This window comes from Lichenostomus cassidix, chromosome 7, assembly GCF_008360975.1.
Source record: "Lichenostomus cassidix isolate B80296 chromosome 7, HeHo_3.0, whole genome shotgun sequence".
NCBI lineage: Eukaryota > Metazoa > Chordata > Aves > Passeriformes > Meliphagidae > Lichenostomus > Lichenostomus cassidix.
In genome coordinates this window covers 10700876-10725755 of record NC_139488.1, presented here as the reverse complement: position 1 = coordinate 10725755, position 24880 = coordinate 10700876, and the positions used below count along the sequence as shown (strand labels likewise).

The 24880-nt window shown below is 36.8% G+C and overlaps 1 protein-coding gene across 2 annotated transcripts in view; it reads left to right on the top strand.

The window, feature by feature from the left end:
* SATB2 (SATB homeobox 2) overlaps positions 1-24880 on the top strand; it is a 226980-nt gene that overhangs the window by 4322 nt on the left and 197778 nt on the right. The window contains exons 2-3 of one of the 2 annotated variants that reach the window (XM_085066112.1): positions 6749-6851; positions 7665-7720. The gene's annotated coding sequence lies outside the window, so the exon portion shown is untranslated. Of the gene's footprint in view, positions 1-6748; positions 6852-7664; positions 7754-24880 lie in introns of both variants that reach the window. The other variant, XM_085066111.1, reaches the window with a different exon arrangement.

The following is a 24880-nucleotide window of genomic DNA, read 5'->3' as shown; positions in this document are numbered from 1 at the left end:
TGACTGCCTGCAGTGTGGTTAATTAGTTTAACCTGTCAGAGGCAGCTGTATCTGCAGCTTCTAGGTAGAAAGGGTACAGCAGCAAAAGTCGTCTTTATTACACTTGAAGCACTTTTTCTGAAATTGGCTATGTTCCATTGCCTTTTTATCATGTATGCTAATCCTGTGCTTTCATTCAGGGCGTATGTAAACAACACAGAATAGAATTCAGGTTGTATGCATTTTCTTAGACCAAGAAAACTATAGTTTGTTTTAATCATAGCACTTAAAGCATTTTAATAGGTGCTTCAGCAGAAGTCGAGGTGAAGAACAACTGTCTGCTGACATGGTATTTTTAACAAAGCATTTCATGTATTTGAATTTCTATCTCTTCATATGTAGCAACTGTAATATTTCAGAACATGTTTTCTGCCCAGCTAATGTGCAGTGTGCAAATATACATATTTGCATATCTGTGTATTATATTTTACATCTTGGTTTCCTTTTAAACATTTTTCAACTGCATATGCATCGAAATTGCTAGTTTGCGTTTTGGCGGAGGATTGGAATAGCTGTGAAAACACCTGTTAAATACTGACAGGAAACTCCTTAGCAGTTGATATGCACCTGCGTCTTTCACTATTGAGAGAAAGTGCCAGGCCTGGCTCATCATTCTTTCAGGTATGGTAACACTTCAAGGACTGAAGTACCTGCCTCTGTGGTGAAGTGTGCACAGAGAAATTTGCAGCGGCTGCACAGTGATGAATGTCTAGGTCTTGGCTTGTAGTTTTATTAATGGCAACAGTTCAAATGAAATTACAGCTATTATGCTGCATTGTAAGTACTAAACAATTTACTTCTGCTGAAATTCCTACTGACAGCTCTGCCTGCCAGCATCCATCTTTTGTGTGGGTATAGATATTCAGGAGATCACAGTGGAGAATAAATCACTCTCTGGGCAATTTACTGAGTTGTATGAAAGTGAGAATAAAAGCTTTTCAGCATGAAAAGTAAATCTATGTTTCTTTTATGTCAGCTGTGTGGAGAAGCTGCTAAAATAACAGGATATAGGATCTCATTTTGGTTTTTTTTAATGCTGAAAAAATCAGAGTGTATAAAGTACTTGGAACTACTGTACTGTTTAAAATACCTTTTTTCTCTTGTTCTGTTTCCCTGTGGAAATTGGTTTTGTTTAATCATGCATCTGTCTACCTTTCTTATACCTTTCTATCAGTCCTTTCCAATGTCACCATTGGCTGCTGTAAGTGAAGAGTAGGAGCTGCAGAGCAAATAACCTGGAGGTATTGGGAAAACTGCTGAATTAACACATTAGGATGATTCAAATGAATGCCTCTAATGAAGGAAAGCTGGGGGAAATTGAGCTTTTATACATCATGTTTGAACGTAATAGGCTGAAAATTTACTGTGGTGGCTCTGCACACTGGAGCCAGCGTGTGCTCTCTGTCCTGGTCCAGTGCTCAGAAGACATGGTAGGTAGAAAGGGCTGGAATTACTTTAATAGAGAAAATAAGAGCAAGGGGCATGAGTCCCTAAAAAAGATTTGGTAGTTCAGCTGTTCATGGAATGCATACTTCAGTGACAAGTTTCTGTACTTTGCAGTTTGTCTAAACGTGCAAGAAACTTGTGACTTAAGGAAGTTCTGTGTTGCCTGGTAGAAGTCAATATAAATTAGGAAATCTATTTGGGATTTAAAAGAATGCACAATGGCCCAAGGAGAGAAGTAGAAGAGGATTTTCTTGCTTAAAGAATTGGACAAAGCTCAGCCCCCTAATGACTTCTGCAGTCTGAGGTTTGGCAGTGAAATTATGAAATTTTGGCTTGCGTGTGTATCTCAATTTCCTTTCTTTCCTAATTTCCTTAGAATATTCTGGCTTTGTAGATGGGTATATTGCAATGTATTCAACATGAGACTAACTTCTGCCATCCCTTTTTTAAGCTTTGGCTGCTGCATGCACAAAAATGAGGTCAGAATTGGGCCTCAGACAGTATCCTTGCACCATGGGTGTCTGGAATTTATACCACATCCACTGGTCTAGTTTTTCCTTCCAAAAGTGGTTTAAGATGCTGCTTGCATGGTACATTACACAAATACTAGGCAAGTAAGTCCTCAACTTGAAATTAGTTGTTTGTCAGAGGACTGTATTTTCTTAGGAAGAGCACTGCAAAAGCTCATGACTCTGTGCTAGCTCATTTGTTTATGGGATGCTGATCTAAAAAAAAAATATTATTCAAGTAGAATGTTTATTTGAAATAAGGGACAGACTTAGCTGTGTGATATCCAGTGGATACAGATTCTTCAGCTTCCACTTACCAATATGTAATGATATTATCCAATATATAATGATAATGAAAAGTGTGCAACAGGCAGTGTTTGTCACTTTACAGTATTAGGCAATTCTTCATTCCTCTTAATGCAAATAATCCTGTCACAGTCAGTGCATCATGTGGATGAGGAATATCCCTTTTATTTGCAGATAGACTTTGAAGATTTCAGCACATGTAATATATACAATGTTGTAAGGAAAGGTATCTCTAGCTTAAATTATTATTAATCAAAGTATTTAAGCACGTGTTTCTGTTCAGCTTTTTCAAAAGATTTGTCTCTAAATGCAAGTGGAAAATTATATATGAGCTTGTGTGACATGGAGAATTGAAATTTGAAATACTTGAAATCTAAAATGTTTATCTTCCTCTAGGGCACAAGGTAGTCAAGTAGCAATGCTAAGTACATCTCCAGATGATTCCTATAACAATGTTTTAATTAAAGCACCTGCATTTGATATGTTAAGTAAGAGGGTATCTTATTTTTCTAAGTTGCTAAAGAGTTTTTAGTTCTTGTCCTAAAAGGAATTTCTGTGATTAGAAGATGAGGCTTATTTCCTGCTCGTCTGATGTACAGGAAATTGTATTTAAAGATAAGGAAATACTTCTTTCCTGTAAGGGTGATGAAGCACTGGGACTGGTCTCCATACTTGGAAGTATTCAGATGTCCTGATCTGCCCAAGCTGAACCTGCGTTCAGAATGTGGGTTGGTCTAGATGTCTCAGGTTGCCCCTTCCAACTTTAGCTGTTCTGTGATTCTCTAATTCATCTTAAGCAGGCACATGTGAAACCTAAGACTAACAAGATTGCAGGCCATGTTAACCTGAAGCTAAATCTACCTGTGATACAAAACTTTTCCAATCTTCTCACTTGTTTTCCAAAGGCCTTGTGATGTACATGCAGAATGATGTTTTGTTCTGTTAGGAGGTCCATGCCCAGACTTCACTAAGCTGCATTTAGAATAAAAGTCCATCTTCAGAATACTTGGTGACATTCAGTGTTTCCAGTTAGTATAGGTTTGTCCTTTCATGTTTTTCTGAGCAAAAAGAACCAAGTAAAATCACAAATCAAACATGCAACCCCCACCCCAAAACACCAAACAAAAACCCCTCTGCTTAACTGACTATCAAGATTGAATTGATGCCATCTTGTGAAATTTTGTTTTTGTTAAATCTACCAGTGGAAGCGATGTGACTGATAGCAATACAAATTCACAAATTTTGGCAGGATGCTCTGGCAGAAGTGGCTGCCAACCCCCTCCCTATCCCAGCAAGAAGATAACAGAATAGCTGTTTTCTGCCTACCTGGATTATGGTTTTCCAAAGCCTCTAGTTAGGCTGTGTTCAGTCTTGTATGTCCTTAAAAATTCAGAACAATAATCACTAGAGTATTTGTGTGCAAATCTCACAAAGAAGACTAAGTTATGGGACTGGTTTCATACAGCATTAGCAAACACTACAGAGTGCTTCAATAGGAGCAGGCAAAGGAACAATTTCATATAGTCCTACTTTACCCACTTGCAAAAGACAGCTGAAATCCATGGATAGTCAGTGAAAGGATGTACCTCCAGATAATGATTTAGAGCCAGAGATAATTTTGGGAGATTGTCTAGCAAATGGATGCCTCAGTTTAGTGTGAAATGCTTCTTTAAACTGCAGGCAGTTTTCATTGTGTCTCTTAATGAACCTGAGAAGCCTCAATTCTGTGATGTATTTTTTAAGATACAAATTATTGAACCTGGGTTAATAAATGAAGCCTTAAATGCATCTAGATTCCTGGACCACTTAGTACCAATTTCTTTAACCTGAAAAATGCTTGAGAAAAATAAGCAAGAAGGGTACTGAACTGTATTTCTCCCTTTTAATAAAACAAGGATTTGCATATACTTTAAAAATACATCCTCTCAGAAATTTAGTTGTTATTGAGAATGGCAGTGTTTGGATCCATTTTAACAAAAGTTATGCATAAATAACTTTCTGAGAGGAGAATACACGATTTTCTTCTGTAATCACTGCTTTTAATTTTCTTAATGTGCTTTTCACTGTTGCTTTGTCTGAATACATTTTATTTTTGTTCCTCCAGACAGGATTCTGCCACAAGCTTTTTAAAATCAGACATTAATAGCATAGTTCACAGTTGTTACTGCCAGTGCTCAAACACAAATACTGCATTTGTGTTTGGAGGAAAAAGCAAACATCAGATCTTAATTATGTGCATTTGTGCTTCTGTGCTTAAGCAAGCTGGCATAAGGAGTTTACATCACTATCAGTTAACTGTAGTCTGTAGATATCAGGATCACCAGCTGTATGGTTTGTAGTGATGGGGGGTTTGTCCTATTTTTTTACCTGTTTTTAAATGGCAGAATAGCCAGGGAAACTTGAAGGTTTGTGTTTGCTTTATCCATAAGAAAATTACTAGGACTTTAGCACTGAATGCCTAACTAAAATAATTTGACTTATTTGCAAACTGTTTTCAAACAGTTTTTGGGTTTCTTTGTGGGATTCTGTAGGATTCAGGAGGCTGAACATTAGAGCAGAAATCAGAATTGTGGCCATTTACACTATAACCTCTTGTGGTTTCCTGAACAGATACATGGTGAGTGGGTTGTCAGCTCTCTGGAGCATGGATTGAGTTTGTCTGTTACAAAAGGACTCTCCTAACATTTTTAGACACATTGCTAGTGATAAGCTTTAAAGCTTGAAAAATATACATAGGTCATTCAGGCTTTGGATTGCTGGTCAGTTATTAAAAACCATTATTGTAACTCATCAGCCTCTGATAGATCACTAGAATCACATAATAATCATTCCTTCTTCCAATTTGTAAGGTGTAGGAAGTGCTGAATGTCAGTATAAGTAACTCATATAATGAGATTTATTCTTTGCAAAGTAATAGAAACACAAATTCTTTGTATGCTAAAAAAGATAAGAAACGTCACACAAAAAATTCTATTGTGGATCTTGGCCACATCTCATTTGTAGAAAAATAATAGAATTGGGCCTCTTAAGAATTCAGTGCCAGGGAGTTCTTAGAGAACTTCCTACAAGGACCTCTGATCAAATCACTGCTCAGAGCAAAAGAAATATCAGCTAAAGCTAGGAAGGATTGTGTGCCATGCAGAACCACAGGCCTTTATCAATAGAATTGTGGCAAGTAAACCAGGAATGCTGTCACCTGAGGTTACAAGTATATGCAAATTGTACCACTGAACAAATTTAAGCTTCTGTGTATACTTTTGGGCCATATAAATCCTCTCTGGTTGTCTCTCATTTTAAGATCTGGTCTTCTAGTTTACTGGTATTTTGGTTTAGATTGATATTGTAAACAGCTGAAAACATTTTAAATTATTTTGTAGTATATTTAACTAAGAATGTGAATTTGATGCAGTTGGCAGTGAACAGCAGAAGATTTAGAACTGGTTGACTTATCCCACATTTTGTATAAATGGGAATTAGCATTTTTTCTTTCAATTAGAAGCTTGATATAATCTAGAGACCCTTGCTAAAGTGTTTGCTAAAAGGAGAGTATTACAAGCAAGATGTTTTCATTTGATGTGCAGCTAGGAAAGTTTTGTTAAATGTGTTGTTGTGCCAAAGCCATAGAAATAGTTGTTTTTTTATTCTGCAGTATGAAGTTGAGGCCAGCAAACTGCACTTTAACATCTTATTTTTGAGAAATGCGCTTTGGTGACTTGGAGAGAGAAGTGCTCATTAATTGTATTTCAAAGTTTTGGAGATGGACCAAAACAGAATCCGTGTTCAAGTTTCTTTCTAAAACACAATGATACATCAATTTTATTGTTCTTGCCTGAAGAAAAGTATATACCAATCATTACTTGCCCCTGAGAGAAATTTGTATAGATATATCTTAGGCTCCACTTTTGAGTAGTGGCAAGTTTAGTCTTTATGAAATCAGCTCATTTTGCTCTCTGTTTCATGCAGAACACTCAACAGGAAGTCTGAGGGGCCCATCTTTGGAACGTGAATTATTATCTAGGTGTTACTTTATAATATGGACAATGAATCTAATGTGGGTGGATAAATGGGGACTAATGAAATATATCTTGTCTGTTTTCAATAAATATCTTTATATATGCAAAAGACCTCTATTTTTAGCACACTGCTATTAAGGAACAGGAGAAGTAGCAAAGTAAAAGAAGTTGTGTGTACATATTCATATTTGTGATTAAGAAGCCACCTGGAGACAAAGAACTTTGAGAAAGTAATGTAAATGGAATTTAAATACCAATGGGGCAAATGGATGCATTGTCAGTCCAGAAACCTTTAAAGTCAAATGGGTTGCCAATAGGATAGGTTTGGAAAAGCTTGAAACTGCTCTTCATTTTATATTTTTTATAAAGTTGTAAGAAAATGAAGAACTGGTGAGGATTTTTGTTCTGACAAATCTGTTTTTCTAATGATAATAGGTATTGGAGCCAGCTCACATGTAATGAGGTGCAATATGGCTGTGGACACTCAGGAACCAGCTTCACAAACAGGAGATATGTCCTATCCAAAGCAGCAGGACAGGTGGTGTGAAGGATCTGTGGATGATCATTTTTTGCCCACAGTGTGAAAATGGAACAAATGTGTGGTGTGGAAAGCTTTAAAGTTTACTACACTGACTTTGCATGAAGACTGATTTTTTTTTTTTTTTTAAATACTGTGCTCTTCACAATACTTCCATGTGTCTGTCCTCAGTCAGCAGAGCTGCACTTTAAAGAATTGGCTCCTGACCATGGAGAGAAGATTGCTTGGATGGCACTAGTTGGTATCACTCTCAAGGACTGTAAGCTTTGTGTGCATTAATGAAAGACATTGGATAATTTTGCAAGAAGGAAAGCAATTTCCATCTTACTTTATCAGATGCATATATGTATAATCATATATCTTAAACATATGGATTTTAAATCTTGGCATTGAAAAACTTTCTTATGTTGAATTGTGAAGTATATGAACATAAATAGTCCTAAATTGCTGTGTTCATGGAAGCACAAATGAACAGTGTGAATCTAGAATAATTTCATGTTAATTACTGTGTTTTATTCCAATGGTTTAATTAGGGAATGGTGTCACATATTGCCATAGAATATCACAATTTACCTGCCCCCCATCTGACAATCTTTTGGCTTTAGTAACAAATGAAAACCTAGTCCTTTTTGGAACGGCTTTGAAGATGTGAGATGAAAATCTTATTTAAAGATGTATAAAATTAATATATCCTTTTGGAAATTCACACAATGAAGTTGACTGACCTTCTCAAGATAGATTAGCAAAGTGTGTCAGTAGTCAAGAGCATTTAAGTTCCTGACTGTGTCCCTCTTTTTAAATCATTCTTTCCAGATCAGTCTACAGAATGATGCTCTCACCAGTGACTGAGGCAGTCAACAGAAGTGAATGTATGTGGTTTTCCTACAATGAGCTTTCTTCTTGTAAGTAACTTACCTCATTAGAGTTTTCTGGTTAGCTATTTTTTTCTGAGAGGAAGAAGAATGGAGCAGATAAAAAGGGTGCCAAGTTAAATACGACAGAAAATTTTTGCATTTCTTACTGATGTTTATACTTCAGAAGGAAATGGACATCCATACAAAATGGAAATGTATGTATATTAAAATGAAGTTTTTGTTCTTCTTGCCATGAACAGAATGCATTGACTAACAATAATTGGTTTCATGCCTTGGAATTGGGGTCAGTGGCCAGGAAGAGTTCTTATGAGAGATTTGTAAGAAATTTATTATTTCTTCTAGGTGTCTAAAGCAAGAGATCATATGTTACACCTTTTTCAAATAAGCTCAATTGATGATTTACTTTGTGGATATAAGATTGTCAGTCTGTGCCTTAAATCCATGCTTTTTGGAGATATTTTTGAGGCTTTGTTAGTTACAGTTTATGTAGCAGTGCTAGCTTCTCTGCTGCACAGCAAATTCAAGTTGCTGTCTAAAAATTAAGCTTTGATTCCTGGATGAGTATCTGTTAAAGTTGGCCCCGTGTGACCTGAAGCGCGTTCAAAAGATCTTATTTGCCTAGAATTACATGTAAGGATATAGTTTTGCTTTAGTGACTCGATACTGTTTTGCTGTCATTTAGCTATTGCAGGAGATGTTCTTGAATGTACTGGTGGAAAAAAAAATTGTTATAAATTATCCTGTATTTAGTAGTCCTCTGAACCAGAGAGGAATTACAGTTAGTCAGGTGAACTGGATGCAGTATGAGCAAGGACACAATGACCCAAATTACATTTTCTATTGAAATACTGTTAAAGATTACTCCATTTTCATCTCTACAGCAAACTTCAGACTCATTGAATTTGTACATACTGAGTCCAGTAGTACAAAAACACAGTTTGCAGCAAGGCAGGGAATTCTGCTGACTTTTCCCTTTGAGTACCTGACTCTTACGCTGTTTTGTGTTACTGCTACTGAGTACTTTGGTTTCTTTTGGTTGTGAATGTTTAACCTATTTTTGTTTACTTGTTATGTTTATTTTGATGTTAAACACATCCCTTTGCAGCTGATTTTTAGCAAACATTCAGCAGACAAATAAACACCAAGTGGAACTAGCCCTTGTAAAACAGCCATGTAAAAAGCCTCCCAACATACCTTGGTATCTGGCAGAGTTAGTGCACTCCACAGCATAGAATTCATTGGTCCCACTCATGCTGATCTCTGTGATGCTGTACCTCGTGTGGGGCACTCCAGCTCCTTACCATTTCACAACAATTGATCTTACCTGCTTCAGGATTATTTCTGTGCCACAGGTACTAACTCCATCTTTTTTTCTTGTCTGGTTGTTTGAAGTAAGAACCATATGAAGGCTAAAGTGAGCCATGTTTTCTAACCTGATTTTGGCTTGCATTTCACTTTTGATTTGTCAGATCTGATACAAATATTTTTCCTGAAGTCTATTCTGTTTAAGTGTAGCTATTTTCCACTGTAAACTTGGATAGCTGCTGTGGAACAAGCCACAAAAAATGTGAGTCTCACGACAAAATTGTAGACCAAAAATTTTAAAGTTCAGGAGTCATCTTGAATGCTTAACTAGGATTAATTGAGGAAACTGATTTCCAAACATTACTTATTGTCTGATAACTCAGGCACTTCTCATATGGCATGATATGTTTACTCCAAAACTAATCTGTGAAAAAGCATCTGAAAAATTGGAAAGATAGGGTTTTAAAATGGATCTAAGTTATGGAATCTAAGTTTTACTTCAGAATTCAAAATTCATTGAGGCAAATGTAATCTTCTCAGGACAAATAAACCTCTTAGTGAAATCATGCTTTTTAGAAAAGCACTGCCTTGAACAATATTATGCAGCTTCATGTACTTCATGGTTTTCATCTCCATGTGTTTAATAGTTAAAAAGCTAACACAGATGAACAAAGGCTGATATGTGCTTTTTGACAACTTGGGTGTTTTGGGGTGGGGGTGGGGTGTTGGGGGGTGGTGGTTTTGTGTGGTTGTGGTGTGGTTTTGGTTGTTGTGGTGGGTGTGGTTGTGGTTGTGGGGGGGGGGTGTTTGGTTGTGGGGGGGGGGGTGTTGTTGGTTTTTTTGTTGTTTTTTTTGTTGGTTTTTTTTGTTTGTTGGTGTTTGTTTTTGTGGTTTGGGGGTTGTTGTTGGGACAAAGTGAGTGAAAAGCAGCTTAATTCATATGAACAGCTTACAGGGAGACTTTGAGTGTTGTCATAGCTGTTACCACTCAGCTGATCTCAAGAGTTGTATCACCCTAACTTCAAGGGCTGGATGCATTTTGTGTCAGATATTCTAGAAGTAACATGCAGGACAGTTGGGTTCTCAGAGGAAATTAAATTAGCGTGTGAGTGGGGGAAGAGCAGAGGAGCTTTATGTTTATTAAATTTGCAATGTACAACTCCTAAATTTCTAATAATACAATTTGTTAAAGTGCTGGTCCCTTCTGGTAGTGCTACAGTTATTGAATCTTTATTTCATGCATAAAAGTTGTCTTGTTTTCAGTCATCTTTCAGTTTATTCTTGCAGCATGGGTATCTCTTAATTGGTTATTAATCCCTTCTAAAACTAATCTGACTGAAAGCATAATTTATTGCTGTGATCTCCTGAGCACTTAAGCTTTTCTACCTCTTCAGTAAGGGAAGCAGAGCCTGGCTTTTACCCTTTTATTTGCTAGCTTAATCAAATATACAAAGAAAAACTAAGTAAGCTGTTACATGTCCCATAAGTGTATGCTGTTAACTGCTCCAGTACTTTTTCCAGTACCCTGGCCTGTGTGGGTTTCTCTAAATCTGCTTTGTCAAAGTTCAAGTCACCAAAAATTCCTTCTATTTTTGCAGTTTCTACTTCAGGATGTGGTTCCACAGCAATAAAGAAGTTAAAGCTGGTATAGTACTGTGCTCCTATTTCTGTTATTTTACCCTTTTCTGGCAGTGGTCCTGGCCTTTGTGTGATTAGGGCCTCATTCTGCTCAAGATTAGTCACTCTTTTGTTGGTTAGTTTTCTCTACTAAAATAGAGTAAGTTGCTTGGTATGGAGAAATGTGTGGGGCAGCAGCAGCTGCAGTTCAGGTGAGATTGAACTGCTATGGGATATCTCACTGAGAATGGACTGATGTTATAACCATGGGAGAAACTGTTCTCTGTCGGTTACAGTATCGTATGGCTCAGACTTAAAAAGTTTTACAACAGCATCTTTCACTAAACAGGACCTAATTAAATTTGTGCAGGCAGTTAAGAGTTCCCAAATTTTGCTGAAAGAAGACTAAAAAGAACAATAAGCAAGATATACAGATGGCAAAGCTGCAAATTAGAGAAAGGAATTTAGCTGTTCCCTCTCTTCCCATGTTATGAGCAATTTACTTTCTATAGCTTAGTATTCACAACTATTAATCAAATAGCTGTGGGCATTTGTTTGTGGTGTGTATTTTGTACATAGGCAGTTGCATGCATTTGACAACTCAGATTCTATATTTTTTAATTGGGTGTTTAGGTCACCCAATGTGTTTCCTTTCTCAGACTTTATAACCTTCATTTCTTTTGATTAAAATTTCCTCAATAAATGTTTGGCTCTTAAATTATCTGTGATTAATTCCTTATAAAATTCCTTGTTAATCACTTGCTGAAAAGTGTAAGTATTGCTAAGTATCTATAAACAATTGCCATGACTGACTGTCTGAGACAAATTTGAGTTAATACTTGTGGATGAAAAAGTAAAACAGATTTTCACTATTCTCCTCAATAAAGTGTATTCTAGTGCTGCAGTGCATTTTTATGCAAACAACTTGTCTTTCTGTCCTAAACCATTTTCTGTCCATGGAACACCTGTGGATTGTAATAATTTCATCTGAATCTTTCAGCTTAGTACTGATTTAAGATTGAAATATTATTGTTGTGGCATACGGTATAAATCTTGCTGTTATGCATCCTGCTATGTAAGCGCCTTGTGCATCTTCACATTTGCCACTGCAGAACTGTCTGACAAAACCAAGCTCAGATACAAAAAGTGAGGAATGTCCTCAGTTCCTCCTGACTTCAGCTGGAGCTAACAGTACTCTTGCTTTTGTAGACCACTGCAGGATAGGCAGTGCCATGCAAATCACTATTCTATGTTTCACTGACTTCATAGACTTTCAGGTAAAAGAAAAATCAGTAAAGTGTATAACAATGTACTGACTTTTTAAAAAGATCTAAATTTATATACAGCTTTAAATTTGAGATGAGTGGGATAAACAACTTTTAAAAAGAAAGAAGTACCAAAATGCATACACAATATGCTGCAGAAGCCATAACTACAAGCCTAAATTTTCACCTATCTTGCAGAAAGCATTTTGCACTATTTAGTAAATAATAATGGAAAACCAAATTAGACTAATGTTTCAATTTTATTTGAACAGATGGGTACATTCTGACATGTATGTCTAAACAGGAGAGAAAGCAAAGTCTGCATTTCATGATGACCTTTGCAATGAAATCTTGTCATACAAGCAATTCCTGCACTGTGGCTCTTGGTTGTCTGAGAACTTTGCAAACTGCTGCAGACTTATTTTCTACCATATATAGACAAAAGCAAACACTCATTTTCCTGTGGTATTTGATTTTGCTTGAAATTTTTCTGTATTTTGATATTGAACTCTCTGTTTGTAGTAATTCTTGTAGAGCTAACATGGCTCAAACCAGGAAAACCTTGAGGTAGAAAGGATCCCTGTGTAGTCCATATAATATACTTTCCTTCAGGAAAGGTTTATTTGTTACTCATTTGTATTTTATCAGCACAGGATAAGATGCACCCAGCTTTGCAACTCTACCTATTACTCTCAGTACTAATTTTGAAGTTTGTTTGTAGAGTAAGGAACAAACAGATGAAAAGCACTGGGCACAGTGCTGTACTTCATGAAATCATTACAAAATTTCATGTGGATTAGACCAAGAGTTGGAGCAGTTTTGCAGAGGTTAAAGGAAATGTCATGACAACATCTGAATTAAACATGGTTTTATATGCTGTTGTTGCAGCAAATTTTTTACCACCTGGCACAGCAAACAATGCTTGAGCATTATGGAAAAAATCAAGGGTTTAAGGAACATGAGGAATGCCAGTCATGTATGTATGCTATACGCTAGTTACTTTGAATACTCTGGCCTGTGAGGGGAGTGTGTCTAGCCTGAATTGCAAGAATTAAAAGCTTTTCTAAAGAGGAAACAGGGGAAGAAGAATATATGCTCAGCTCGGACATCTTATTTTAATGCTGAATTGTAGTAGGAGGCTTATTTATAATAAATCTTGTGTTTTGGCGCTCTATTTATTGTTATTCAGTTAAAAGGTTCTTCAGATTTTCTCTACTGAATCTTTCTTTTCTTTTGTGGATATTTAAATCTCATCCATGCATTACACATTGTTATGGAAAATGTCATTGTAGAGCTGATTCCAATGTTACAGTAGTGCAACTTGACTGATTCCTGCTTTACAGGTTTGTGCAGTGAGATCACACCTGAGTCACTACTCAGTGTTGTTTCTCACTATGCTTCCTGACTTATTCAGTAAAGAGTAAGGTACTGCTAGTACTCCTTTAGCATCTATTTGGAGGGAGGTGCATAAGTTTTCCTTCTCTGTTCTTCCATTCTGTTTGCAGGGAACATCTGACAAAAGCATCTGAAAACCAATAGATTTTTTGTAAAGGCTTTTTTGGTTTTGTGACCTCGATTAGTTGTATCTTACAGAACAGTCTGGTAACAGGGCTCTTGGAGTAAGTCTTTTGGTACAATACATTGTGTAGATCTAGGAAGGGGAAGAATAGGTGGAGACATAGCCCTCTCAACCATAAATTTTGATAATAGAATTTTTAATTTAAATAATTCCCAAAAATTATTAAGAAATATCTTAAAGTTTTCAGTAGCAAAAGGTGCTTGGTTTTGTTTTTCTTTTATAAAAGATGCTCTCCTTTGCAATGACAGTTAATCCTTTCTTATGTTCTACTTAAAATATGAGCCCATGGACATGGGTTTCATATCAAATTCCACATTCTAGAACGAAACATTTAGACAAGTTCAGCAAGGATTCATTGGTAATTTTTTTCTTTACCTCGAACTTTGGCTTCTGCTTTGTCACCTATGTTTTGATTTAGCTGTGTGTGTTCCGCTTCTGTAATTGAATTAACTTCAGTACCTCCTCATTTATAACTTTGCAAATGAATGTTGGGACAGACTTTGCATTATTTTTGCTTACATTAGACTTCATTAAGATCTTAATTAGGGTTTGCGCCTTCTCATTTTGCTCATTTGCTATGACCTTTCTGGAGCTGAGTAGCACTGAGCACTTTACTGGGTGTGTGGGAAGATGAGTAGCGTACAGCTTCAATTGCAACGCTGACTGCAGTACAAAACCCTTGCTTGCTTTGTCAGTCGTTTTATAAATTGATTTGCAGAGCTATATGTAAATGTAATTACTTTCAGCTTCTCAGCATTTAGTAAATCTAGAAAATGTCGATATTCTGGGATCTCAGCGTTTACGGATGTGCCTCTCCTTGCGTTACGTTAGAAGGTGGCAGCTGGCTCCTCTTGTGAGTCCACGGGCTTAGCATCCTGCCTTTCCCCGTTTGTCTCCTTGCCACCTGCCGGCAAAAGGTGGAAGGCTGCAGCATGTGGAAATCAGGCTTCCAGCTTTTAGGGAAAGCTTCTCTCCTGCTTACATTGCACACAGTGGACAGAGTTCTCCCTGTTTCCCAACAAATCTAGGCTCTTTGCCTCAAAGTAAAACACTAAATTTAAAATCCACAGGGCTTTACATATGGATCCAAGGTGCTAAGCCTCAGCTTGAAAGGAAAAAAGCTTTCCTAGCTCTTTTTTCAATATAAGTCTGAAATGGTTTTGTGTATCATGTTTAAGATGTGAGTCTATTTTTGCTGAAAAAAAGATAAATCCTATGACTTTGTGCAATTTGCATGTATTAGAAGTAAATATAAAGTTTACTTCAAACAACTTCAATATAGTGCAGTAAAGTGGTCACATTAAATCTTTTCTGTTATTTTTTTTTACTGTAACCACACAGTAGCAGCTGAAAAGCACTGAAATGGTTTGTCTCAACTGAAACAGACAACAGTACTGATGCGTGGGACCATGCATACTGAGTTTTGAGGTGGTTTTTTTTAATGGTAACCACCATAATTCTTTAATTCTCATGACTATTTCTAAACTACTTTTAAATGCAGCCTACAGTTCATCTTCAGCTCTCTAGAGTGTACTCTAGAGAATCAGTTCCTTCCAGACTTAATGAATAAAAGCTACTACTACACAGTTGAAACAGAAATTCTCTAAGTGTAGAACTGTTCCAGCATCTCTTGGGACATTTAAAAACTTAATGTTCATAAAATTTTGTGGGCTTTTTAATGTTTTTTTTATTGCAGGATCCTATTTTTATGTAATTTTAGCTGCTGTTTATATGGGGAAATAAGCTATATTATTTTAATAATCTATTTGTTATACTACATGACTAATACAAGCCTTATCACTTCCCTAAGGATGCTGTTACTAAGGCAGTCATAGGATATACATTAATGACTACCAGTAGTAAATATATACGTGTCTGATGCAGCGTAAAAATAAAATTATACAGCTTCTCAATACTTTTCCATAAGCAAGGCTGCATTCTTTGAAATTTGTGATATAATGAAATGTGTGCTGTAATACTGGTAGAACTTTTGGTTTTATGTGTATGTATAAATATAAAGCATATGGGTATGCATACAAATATTCAAGCACATCTCCTTCAGTGCAAACTATTACTTCATCATATGCTCAGAAACGCTGCCTTTAGTTAATGCTGTTTTGCTGTTGGTTCTGTTATGATGCTTAATTTTTAATGAAATTTAAATGTAAGTTTCTTTATTCTTGGACTATTTCACATTGAATTCCTCAAGGAACTGTGCTAGGGCAACATTAGGTTTGCATTAGTGTTATTTTTCAGATCATGCACATTTTGCAGTCGTTGAGGGTTCAAAGCCCATGACACTTTAAATAAGGTGGCCATTTAAATTGTAGACCTGAGAGCTTTTCAATTTTTAATGTTTGGTTTCTGACTAAGAGGATGTTGATATAATTTGAGTTATTGGATGGAACACAGTGAACCACTCATGATGAAGTAGGTTTCACTGAGGTAACCTTGGCAGTGGGGCTGATGGGATTCATGCCAGTTAATCAGTCCAAATATATGAATTAGAATCCCCAGTTGTGTGCTGAAACCTGGACACTGGCTTTGTATAATTCTGTCCAAGATCAGATAACTGGATAACAATTATCAGATAGACAGGTTTTCTAATTGCAAACAATGACTGCCAGAAGGACATTCATTCTTCCAAAGTATATACCCATGCTGTTAATCTGTTATGTTTGTTTGAACAAGGCTTCAGTGGCTTCTGAAAGTACTAAAAACATCTTCAGCTTGCAAAGTAACTTTGTAATTCCACAAACGGCTTAAACTGAAAAGAAGCAGTGCTGCTGCTCAGAGGTAATTATACTCTCATTCCAACCATCTGATCATTCCAATCATTTCTCTCTCCCTTACTCTATTTTAAACCAACTGTTTACACATATAGCTCTCTCCAAACTGATTTACTATCTTTAGAAAGAGTGAACTGGCTGATCCTGGTATAAAAGGAGCTGGAGAAATTAGGACTTGTAGCATGAATGAGGAGCTGCTTTCATCATGTGAAAACAGTGATATGGCCAAATTTTGGGTCATTTGGGTAATCTACAACCTCCTAGGAAGATAGTATGATGATAAAACAGTGTTCATGCTGTTATTAAGGATACACATATTAGATAAGACACCTCAAAATAAGTCTTCAGTAAATGCATACAATAACTGACAATTCAGTTTAATGCTGCAACTACTTCATTTTGATATAGCAGGTCAGAGCCCATTGAAGGCATGCGTTGTGCTCTGTCACCTTAATCATATAATTACTCCTCACTAACAAAATTAAAATTTTCTTGACCTCTGTAAAGCCTCAAAGCAAATAGATGTTGTTTTGCTTTGTATTTGCAGAAAACAAACATGATACACTGCAAGCCTTGTGCATTGTACTTTCATTGGCCATATTTTTCCAATATCCTTCTAAGTAATTAAAACTGATGGAATACCAATCAAATGACAAAACTGTCTAGTTCAGTGGAGCCCACTGAATTGAATACCTGTTAGTTAAGGGAATAGCTCTGCTGTTTATTTTCACTGTGATTGGTTGGAGAATGTTGACTGTTTTCATGCCATTATCAACTGCTATTTGTGCTTTTTATGGGTGACAATGCAGTAAAACTCCATCTTTGAATATGTCTGAAACACTCTTGCAAGTCAGTCCAGTTGCAACCTAAAGTAAATCTGAAAAGTGAACTGAAATCTTGCTCATCGTTGATCTGTATCCCAAAGAATAAAGCAAATGTTGCGTTGCACAGAGAAGAACAGCATGTAAGTGATAAAATGCCAATGTAGAAAACTAAGATTTGCATTTATTTGAATTGCTGTGCTCTGGTCAGTTTTTTGCAAGAGAAAACTCGTGGGTTTGGAGACAAAGTAGTTAAAACCCACCAAGTTTTTCACAGGAAAGGAGGCTGGAACATGTTGAAAATACTGTCTAGTTTCAATTACGGCTGAATAAGAAAGTTACTTCTTTTCAGGTCACCACATTCTATGGGCTGAGAAGGCAGAATCTTGTTTCCCATTTCTTGTATTGAGACAAATTCAGTTAGTGTCAAGTGATGCTCTTAATAGGTATAAGAGCAAATCTATAATTAAATCTTGGAATTCTTTTGCATGGTACTGAACAACTTGAGTCTAAAAATTTGAAGCTGTTCTGTGGCTATGAGAGTTATTGTTTCATTGCAGTGGGAAGGGGTACAAAGAAGAGATCCTTAGTTTTCCAAACATGAACAGGATTTATAAGCCTTTAAACTTTTACTGCAATCACCTTTTTCTGAAGTACTATGAGTTCCAGCTATTACTAGACATAATTGCCTGTCCCAAACATGTTTGAATTTTCCCCATAACAGTTATACATATAAGCGTCTCATTTTATGGCTGTGTGCCATTTCATTTCAATTGATTGACCTCTATCTCAACCCAAGAAATGAAAATAGTCTATAAAACTACATTTTTCATATTTGAAAATTCCTATTTTTCTTTAGTTAAATAATCTGTTCTGACACAATCCCATTCCTTCATAATTATATACATGTGTGAATATTCATTTGTATTTGCTACATTTTTTTGTGTGTATATATAGTTTATATATATTTTTATGTATGTGTGTGTTTATTTGCTAGTGGCTTGTTTAGCATAGCAAAGTGAAAATGAAGACAGAGTGTGACATCTTTCTATATGGAGAAACCAGACATGGAATAAATACGAAAGAGGAAAAGTTATTTCAACTGAAAGAAAATGTTGGTAAAGAGCAAAAAGACTATATAGAGACAAGTAAGTTCTGTCAGGAACTTTGTAGAAGGCTACAAATTGGCATTAGAGTGTAGCTTCAGACATGGTTAGAGTAGTGGGGGTAAGAAAACCCTCACAATTTTAATTGAGGACTTGATAAATTCAAGTAGGATAAGATTAAATCAGCCATAGATTGGATCTTTAACCTAAAAGATCCAGTCCTGTGTCCCTAAATGAATAGCTTCAAGTGCTTCAATATGGTGTGGATGTAATATTAAATTCACATTATGTGTTATACTACTCTTAAATAAGTTGATACAACAAATTGAAAAGAAAATTTTTCTTTAAATTTTACTGTTCAGCACATTTTTGTTAGATGAGAGAACTCCTAGAACCACTCTGTAAAATTTCTATGCAAGTTGGCATAGCAATTAAATCAGAGTTCTATGGTGTTCCATTCTTAATTCCTAATTCTGTTTATTATTTAAAATAACAAACCAATATTTTACATTTTATTCTCATTTCTCTGGCTTGTTAGAGAATAGATTAAGAAATTCTTGAACTCTTGTGTTCCTTGCCCTAAATGTGCTTAAATATAGCAACTATTTTAATTTACGCATAGTTTAGATTCTTTCTGTCTGCTTAGATTGCTGGACAGCACAGGGCAGGGCCAATGATTTCCAAAGATCTCTAACAACCTGGCAATCTGCTCCTGTACTTTTAACATTGTCCCTCAGTATGGCTCCATTTGGCAACACTTCCAAGCTCTATTTCTAATTGAAAACAATAATTGGCAGGTCTTCTTTCTCCTTTTATCGTTGATCCTAACAATTATGAACTTGGGAAGAATTTACTAACAAGGCTCTGCTTAGATCTTCACTTATTGTAGCTTTTCCCAAAGGCTACAAATTAGCACAGAATAAAAGATAACTTCTCTTCTGGAGAAGAATTAAAATCATCTAAGAGACAGAGAGAGAAGGGAGAGTGACAAGTGGCACGTGACCGAGTTTGCTGAAACACCAAGGTCTGTATTCAGTATTTCTGCAGTAGTGACCAAGGGGGAGAAAGGCTTCCTTAGTTCAAGCCATTTTCTATCCCAGGTCATGGACCCTTGCTCATGGAGATGTGGAGCCCTGTGTCAAGTGGTCAATCACTGTGGTATGAATGAGACACAAGTTACAGCTGAGCATGGCCCAAAGAGATTGAAATGAGAGTTAGTGGGAATTCAGACTTTTTGTTCTATGGAAATATCCACAAGAACTTCAGGAAGCTGCAGGAAGTTATGCTGGTTGGGAGGGAAAAAAAGAAATTCTAAAGCTTCCCACAGAAAGGGAATTCTAGAAAATTAGTGTTCTTGAAAGCCCTGAAAATGCAATTTGGTTTTTTTTCTTGTTACTGAAGTGGAGCTGTCCCCATCTCCTGGGAGATATCTTGTGAAATCTTGCATAAACAGATCATCATAGCAAAACTGAATCTGAAGGTTCCATTCTTCCCAGGTGAGTTGGCAGGAGAATTGCTAGTGTTACAGCAGAACTTTGTTGAACATACAATGACGTTTGAGGAAATTTTGGTTATGAATCAGCATTCTCCAATGAAAATCCATTCAATGAGAAAATTTCCAGTTACAATTAATTCCCAGCTTCCCAGTTGTAATTAGAACTTTTCCTAAAGGCCATTCAAGAAATGTCTGTCAAGGTTTAGAACTGAAAGAAAACTTTTTTGGGGTCCTTGTCTTATTGGCAAAACTAATTCCAACCACAGGAAGTGAGAAAATAGCTGCTCCCCTTTGTATTTATAAGGTGATTACTGATGACCTTTGTTAGAAAATGTGTTTGAGAGAAAATCTTTCAAACCTCGTGTAGTAAGAGAGCAATATTAGTTATTTGTCCATAATTTACTTTGTATTCTGTTCTATTTAGCAGTTGCCTTTGGTACCCCTCAAAACCTGAATGGGTTGTTCAATTTCTCATTCCATATGTTTTTGGTTGAAAGATTGTCTTTATGGATAATAGAGCTCTAGTCTTGTTTTCCAATAAGCTATGGTGTGTTAGTCATAGCCTGATGTCTTTTGGAAAATACGAACTACTTGGTTTTGAATTTTGATTTAGAATTTTTTCTTGTCATTGAAGTGAAAATCTGTCTGGTGAAGGGGCTTCCTTGTCATATCTCAGATCTACTTCTGTTTTTAGAATGGGTCAGATGGAAGTTCCTCTGATTTCCTTAGTTGCTGATATTGACCTATGTACTCTGGCATATCTGTGGACCCCTTTTTGGCTGTGGAAAAAAGGCTGCACTTTATTCTTTTCCTGAGCCAGACAGAAAAGCCTTTTTTCTGTTTTGAATTTCAGGAGCTTGACGTGAGTGGCTTATGTGGTTTCTGGCACAAATACTTCCACGTATGGGCCTTTGCTGATCAGTTGTATCAACTGGGCAATGGAGTAGGAAAGATATGGTGTTTGTTTCTTGGATGATGTCTTTAGGAGGAAGGGTAACTTGTACAAACCTCAAATTCTAAGCAAGAGACTATCTCATGCCCTCCCCCCGCCTGACAAAACAGGTAGGGAATGGCACAGTGTTTTTGCTTTTGGAGGGCCTTGTAAGGCTTTCAGTTCCAGCTGGGATTCTTGGAGACAAAGCTAAAGAAGCAAAAGCAAACCACACCTGGTGAGGTGTGGTTGACATTTGTAAGGTTAAAAATTACTGATCTGAAATGGAAACCCTTCACACTTGCCTATTTCTAAACTGGTGTGTTGTTGAGCTTTTTAGAGTTAATATAAATTTTATCTGTAAAAGTTATCTGCAGTGTATATTCATACTGTTTTTCTAGAGGCTTACAATACAGATGTGTTGTGTTGTAAATATCAGTGTTACAAAAATAAATAAACAGGGAACAATTTCAAGGGAACTATATGTACATTACTCTAGCAAGAATCACATGTATAAGATAGATCCTGGTTTTATTGATGGCATTTAGGAGAGAAATGGGCTCCAGCTGGAAGCATGCAAGTACTCATCTCACCAAGTCATGTCTGACAAATTTGTTTCACAAACAAGGCACATGCTTCTTTTCTGACATTAACAGTGGTGATCAGCACAAAAAAAAAGGGCCATTCAACTACCGAAATTTAAGTATAAGAGCTGCTCTTATCTGTCAGAATGAAGCAATTTCCCAATGGCAATGCTGGAGAGAAGTTCTTTTCTGAAATGTGGGAAGTGGCAGTAGCCAGCTCAAAACAATGCTTGTATCATGTGGCCTCTGCTTTTGCCATGCATCTCAGAAGTGCCTATTCCTGACCTCTTTCAGAGAACGGCTAAACAGCTTCCCCCAGCTCAGCCTAAGTATAGCTGGTGTTGCAGTCTCTGCTCTGGCAGGCCTTCAGACAAGGTATGGAACAGAAAAACTGGTCTGAAAAGTGGAATACTCTGTTAGCAGAAACCAGAATACCTACTTACAAGAGATCTTCCCAAAATAACGTTGTCTTTTAATGAAATATCTGTACTGAACAGACAAAAATTCTTTGTATAAAGATTGGTTTTGGGAGGGTCTTAGCTGAGGAGCCCAGATACCTGATCACAGTATATTGCACATGTGTCTGTGTTTGTACATAGACTTACACGTGTGTCTGTATATGCATAAATATACCAAACCAGATGTAAATAATCATGTGTGTGTACTTAGGCATCATCCCAATCTGTTTTCCCAGACTTTTTCTGGGAAGGAGTGGGAACTGAGTAGGACTCTGATATTGATGGCTTGGAGGAGCCATCTGTTGGCTCCAATCCATTTTATAAACATTTTTGTATTGTTAGTGTGCCAAATGTAAAACATGTGTTAAGAGAGTGACAATTGATGCATTTACAGTAAGGGCATTCTTATGCATAAACTCTGCTTACAGTTTAATTTTGAAGCAGAAGACAATGTCTCTGTAGTCATCCAGTATCATTTCCTTATCCAAATGAGAAATAATGTACTCCTCTATTTATACAGACCATCAAGGGGCAGCTGATACTGTAGTACAAAGCTGATGGAGCTGAGACATTATACTGGCTGAAGACCTTGTTTTCTATTTGCTGTCATGTCAAATGCTTGGGTTGTTCACAAAATAACTCTCGTGCAAAGATGCAAGCTCCAAGAAATGTCTCATAGAACAATCTTATGTACTAACTTTTGAATTGCTAAGGAGCTTTCAGAACTCCTCATGAGTTTATTTGTAGTCAAATGATACAATTTATCTCTGCACTGTGGAGAGAACATCAGTAGTCAGTGCGTTGGAAGTGATAATGAATCCTGAATCGTTTCCAAATGGCTCTTCCATTGATAGGACAGAAACAAAAAGTAGTTTGTAAAATGCAAAAAACTACCCCAAAAAACCAAAACAAAAAACCCCAAACCAAACAAAAAACCCCAGCAATAACAACAACCCTCCCCCTGCAAAAAAAACCCCAAAAACCAAAAAACCCACCCTGCCAAAAAAGTCTATTGCTATAATATCCTTTCAGAGGAAAGTCCTGCTTTTCAGAACAAAGGAGTAGGCAAATGACAGGAAGTAACTTCCTTGAGATAAACAAACCCTCTTTTAGCTACCACCTCAGGAAACACTTTTTTTTTTTTTCCCTGCAGAATCATGAAGCTGGTTGTTATTGGGACTACACTTATCTCTAGGGATCTTTCTTTTCCTCATTTTCATGCTTTGGTTGTCCTATACCTTTGTTCACAATTTAAGCTTTGGATCAATTTTTCAATTGCTCTTGATCAATATGATGCCATACACTAATGTTTGAAAACTATTTTTATTTTGCAAAGAAACATTACAGTTTCATAGCATGAGATCAGCAGTCTTAACTTCAGCACTGTTGTACATCACTCACAATGGCAACGTGTTTTTGCAGGAATTTCTCAGTAATGGTGTGACAGTGGAATGGGAGACAGGGTCTTTTTGAGGGATTTGCCTTGACTCACGTTAGACTGCAATGCCCTTCTGTATATGAAGCCAAAGCTCTGTTTTAAGGGAAAGCCTCCTGGAGTCTGTGATTTGAGGTGTGATCCAAAGCCATGTAGCTTGCACCAGTAACACTTGTCTGCAGGAGTCTTTTGATCATGCACTTTACTATCTTGGAAGGGTTAGAAACCTGGAGCAAATTCTTAATTTGGGATGTCTGGTTTTAATGTCTTCTTAAAATTTCCTTTTCCTTCCTTTATGCTACTGTAACAAAGTTGTGCTTTTTGGTACATGTTTTATATTTATAGCATGATTTTTCCAAATGGAAGCTTAACATCAAGCCAGTGCTGCGTTCTTCAATGCACAATACAATAATTATGAAGCATTTGTAGGGCTCTTTGTTACTGCACAGTTCAGTAATGTGAAGATAGAAATAGTTGTTGCAGGCTCTAGAATTGGTGGTGATATGCTATGGAGAGCACACAGCCTTCAGCACCATGTGCCTCTGGAGTGCCTTATTGTTAGACTGGAACTGTCCTCTCCATTGACCAGCTATTTAACTGTGATTAACTGCCACTACTTGAGATGTGTTGTTCAACTATATCCTACTGGACTTGTGAGTGGCACTCTTATTTATACTGGATTAGTAAATCTATAGCAAAGCTGTCATGGCTGATTTAATAATTTTTCTTCCAGTGAAGCTTATGTTCTTTTCAGTGAACAGAATCAGGTGTTTAATGATGTGGAATCTGGGAATGAGTAATTTGTGTGGCAAGTGACCTTGGAGTGCTAAAATACCATGGGCAGTGCAGTCTGCTTATGCTGTCAAAATATTAGGGAATTTTGTGGTGGTATGTTCTACGTGGTTGGTTCACATGCCTGAAAGTCTTATTAGTATGCTTTATCTCCTGAGCTGAGTGAGCAGAGAATAAAATTGATATAAATGATGATAGACTCACAGCTGGTATTGAGAAGGCACTAAAGCACTATCAATGTCCTGATCTGACAGTAGCTTCAGAAAGAGATAATGTGCTTGGTTGTTCTACTGCTTGGGCCTAAGGAAATCTTGATGTGTCATTTTATAGCATCAAAAGTGATCTTTCAGTGACCTGTTTTCAGAGAGTTTTAGTTTAGATTTTTGAAAGCCTATTAGCAAAATGGATTGTATAATCGCGCTCTCAAAATGCTGGGAACTGAAGATATAAATGAATATTACCTTCTTTTTAAAGGTTATTGGTTTCAAAGCAAAAGGTATTATTTCTCTGTTCAAGTTGTTCAAAAAAAGGGCATGCCTCATCATTTTCCATTACAGTAATTTGACCCAGTTGTGCAAAGCTAAAGGACTTTCAATATAAAGAATTACTGTTTTCTATGATTTCTGGAGAATGATGGACATTGGGGGTCTTACCGCCTATGTGATACAGGGGAATTTTCCAAGTTGGCTGGGAGATGGGAGCGCTATGGGAAACCTACTTGTGTTGTCTGGTACAATGTAGCTCTTCCTGTCACACAGTCCATCAGGCACTGGCCCCAGGTGGTTAACCCCAGCTGGCAACTACGCATTCTACAGGCACTTGGCCACCCACCCCCTGCCACACTCACTGTGGGGAGGAGAATCAGGAAAAAGGTGCAACTTGTGGATTGAGGTAAGTGCAGTTTACTACCTGAAACAAAACAAAACTTACCTATTCTAATGATAATGATTATTGCAATGAATAAAAGAGAGAGAAGA